Source organism: Halyomorpha halys, unplaced genomic scaffold (assembly GCF_000696795.3).
Source record: "Halyomorpha halys isolate HHAL.00 unplaced genomic scaffold, Hhal_1.1 Scaffold11.1, whole genome shotgun sequence".
NCBI classification, from domain to species: Eukaryota; Metazoa; Arthropoda; class Insecta; order Hemiptera; family Pentatomidae; genus Halyomorpha; species Halyomorpha halys.
Window position 1 is genome coordinate 2134911 of NW_027111958.1, and position 4556 is coordinate 2139466.

Genomic DNA, 4556 nt, shown 5'->3' on the forward strand with positions numbered 1-4556 from the left:
TTTTTTATTAATTTTTATTCCAGTTATATATTTCCTGTTCTATTTCTCATTACTGTTTTCATGCATTTGTTATTAATTTTGTTAATTATTTTCCTAGTAATTAATATTCCAACTGTATATTTCCTTTTCAATTATTCATTATTAGTTTTCTACCATATTTATTATTGATTTTGTAAATTATTTTTCTACTAATTAATATTTCAGTTGTATATTTCCTGTTCAAATATTCATCACTGTTTTTCTACCATATTTGTTATTGATTTTGTCAAATATTTTTCCACTAATTATTATTCTAGTTGTATATTTCCAGTTCCATTATTCATTACTGTTTTTCTATCATATTTGTTAATTATTTTCCCACTAATTAATATTCCAGTTGTATATTTCCTGTTCAAATACTCATTACTGTTTTTCTACCATATTTATTACTAATTTTTTTCACTTATTATTGCTAGTGGTTATTTATTACCTATTCAATTATTCATTACAGTTTTCGTACCATATTTGTTATTTATTTATTTATTAATTGTTATTCCATTTATATATTTACTGTTCTATTATTTATTACTGTTTTCATGCATTTGTTCTTAATTTTTTAAATTATTTTCCCACTAATTATTATTCTAGTTGTATATTTCCTGTTCAAATATTCATTACTATTTTTCTGCCATATTTATTATTGATTTTGTTAATTATTTTCCCACTAATTAATATTCCTGTTCAAATATTCATCGCTGTTTTTCAATAACATTTTTTATTAATTTTGTCTATTATTTTTCCACTAATTATTATTCTAGTTGTATATTTCCTGTTCAATTATTCATTATTGGTTTTACACCATATTTGTTATTGATTTTGTCAATTTTCACTTATTATTGCTAGTGTTTATTTATTACCTATTCAATTCTTTGTTACAATTTTCATACCATATTTGTTATTTAGTTTTTTATTAATTTTTATTCCAGTTATATATTTCCTGTTCTATTTCTCATTACTGTTTTCATGCATTTGTTATTAATTTTGTTAATTATTTTCCTAGTAATTAATATTCCAGGTGTATATTTCCTATTCAATTATTCATTATTAGTTTTATACCATATTTATTATTGATTTTGTCACTAGTTATTGTTCTAAATGTTTATTTATTACCTATTCAATTATTCATTACAGTTTTCATACCATATTTGTTATTTATTTTTTCACTAATTGTTATTCCAGTTATATATTCCCTGTTTTATTACTCATTACTGTTTTCATACATTTGATATTTATTTTTTCTCTAATTATTACTCCAGTTGTATATTTGCTATTATATTATTCAATAGTGTACTGTATTTGTACATACTGTATTTGTAAACAAGTTGCAATGAAAATCCGCTAGGAGCGCTCCTGCATTTAACATCTAACTTATTGGAGTAGTAGTTTTCACAAATAAATTAACAAAATATTTATGTCTAGTTATTGGAAAAAAATGTTTGATTTATGAAAAACCTATATCTCAGGTACCATTAGATGTAAAAATGTCTTCTATCCGAACCCGAAAATAAAAATATAAACACATTTACAACAACAACAACAACAACAATGAAAGTATTTTGCCATGTATCTGTCCCTCTGTATCAACATTCAGAAGGTGTTATGTTAGATATTTTAATAGTTGTGTCGTAGCGGTTGTTGTGTAGTAGTTATATTTGTATTTAATAGTTGTGTTGGAATTTGTACATAAAGTCGTTTAAAGCGCCGAAATTAAATCTAGCGATCTTCCAAGAATAACTAGGATATAATCGTTCATCAAGACAGCGATGAGAAGGAATAGGAAATTCGTGCAGGACTACGCCCTCTATCTTTTAATTGTGTTCCTTCTCTTTAGCTTTTCTTTCTTATCTTTTAATACTTACTGAATTTTTTTTTGTAATTATTTTAATTTTACCATCCTTTCAATCCATCTTTTCGATCCATCTTTTCAAATCCTAAGAAATGAAAATAAATCTTTACGACTTCTCGCTCACATGATACCGCACTATAATTATGTTTTGTCGTGACATGCAACAAAAGTATCTCATAATTCATATCTATAAGACATCGAATGTTGTTTCTTTGAAACTTAATATTCTAGGTTATTTAGATTTTTTTTTTTCCCAAGAGTATTTTTAAATGAAGCATGAATTTTGTAATTTGTAATTGTCTGAAATTTTTAATTATTAAGTTATATAAATAATTGATGTTTAAACGAAGTTAATGAGGCTTTAGGAATCGAGATATAACAGGATTCCACAAGATAAAATATTAGACTCCGTAGAAGATGCATTTATGTCTCCACATCATGCCCAACTCTGGCAAATTCCCACATATGCAAGTATGTGGTAAGAATTTGGATCGTATTTGGATTGGCTGGTGCACATATTTTTATTTATAGAAAAATAATAATATAACCTACTACAGTCAAGAGCAATGGGTACTAGAGGTCTAAGGATTCATTTATACTACAATATATATACAGGACAAAATAATGAAAAACAATGTCTCTCTAAAAGAAAGAGAAATGTTTTATTCATCCATGCTGGTCAAATACATCGGGTTGCTACATTACACTGCATACCAATCAATCCGTGATCGGACATATATAAATTACATATATTAACATGATATAATAAAAAGAAAGAAAACAGTTTCCCCCCCCCCACCCACAGTTTCCTTTTACAATCAATTTCAGTCTACTTACTTGATACAAATATTCCTTTTTTCTTTCCCTTTCTTGTTCCTTTCATTTCACAATTTTTATTTCATTTGATAGACAAATTCACCCTCTTAGATCCTCTTCAGTGACCCGCTAAACAAATTCACTATTAGACGGGGATGTGAGATCAAACCAGAGAAATACTAGTTACAGCAGTAGATCATTTTACCAAAAAAACAAACAAATAAATACATTTTACCAAAACAAAACTACAAAGAACATAGATTAAAAGGAAAATATAATAAAAAGTTGGTTAAAAGAAATACTTGAATGGATAAATAAGTTAAAAAATAAATCTTTCTTGAAGAAGTTTGTCGGGGGGTGCGGTCAGCAAAGAACAACATAAATAAACAAAACCATATTTATTTATTTTATTTATTTGGCATAAAATAAATAAATATGGTTTTGTTTATTTATGTTGTTCTTTGCTGACCGCACCCCCCGACAAACTTCTTCAAGGCATAAAATAAATAAATATGGTTTTGTTTATTTATGTTGTTCTTTGCTGACCGCACCCCCCGACAAACTTCTTCAAGCATTATTCTACGGTCAACTATCTACACCTCAATTAAAAAATAAATAAATAATAATAATAAAATAAAATAATGTAATCGACAGGTCCACATACTAAAATGAATAATCCCCAAGCTAATTCCCATGCAGGTGATGATGTATGATCCCCAGGGAGTCCAAAATAATATTTTCTGCTAGTTTTTTTTTTTTACTCCCGATGTCAATTGATCATATAATCTTTCATAATTTCTCTTCATTTTATCCAATACCTACCATTATTATATGTATGACAGGGATAACTAATTAATTCATCATTATAAATATATATATCATTATAAAATTATAATATTCATCATATATAACTGTATTGCATTATATTATTATGTATTATGTAACCATATAAAAAAATAAAGAGGTTTGAAAAAAAAAATCCAATACCTACGTCAATATAACCGTTTGAGAGCTTAATGTCTGCTCTTTTTACCTACATCAACTAAACGTAGATTTATAGGGGCGAAAGATGGATTTCAAAGAGCCGTTTTGAAGTAATTTTCATTTTATTAAAGAAAGAATATAGGCGAATGTTGAACGAAAATTTTTGATTAAAAAATTGTATTTTCTGATTTTTTCGAAAATTCGTATTCAAGGGTTTCTTGATGTGCTAAGAACGAATATCAACATTCACTCCGTAAAATCTTTTACCATAATTTCATCGGAAACTAGGTCTGACAAACAATATAAATTTTATTCCGTTCCATGTTGCTAATATTGGTTTAATTTATGTTCAGATTCGATACTTAAAACTTCATCTTGACAAGAGACTTACTTGGAATCCACACACAAGTCTGAAACGACAAGAAACTGCTCGTAGATTCCGATAGCTACAACACTTACTTGACAAACGCTCTAAACTTCCCATTCAAAAAATTATACACTATGGTAATCAAACCAATTTGGACATGGAATTGAGCTCTGAGGCTCTACCAAACCATCAAATTTCTCCCACATCCAATCCTACGTAAAATCCTTGATGCTCCTTATTACGTTACAAATAAACTCATTCACAAAGACCTTAACATCCCATGCGTTGCAGATTTGGTCCAAAACATGCGTCTTTTCATTCCAAACTCCTTACCCATCCTAACCCATTAGTTCTTAATCTCTCATTCTTAACAAATCCTGATAATCCTCCGAGGCGTCTGAAAAGAAGATGGCTATGGGACCTTCTAATTTAAATTAATGTTTGAAGTACCACCAATGGGTGGTTCCTTCCCAAGATTTTCAAGTGTAAATGAAACATTCCACA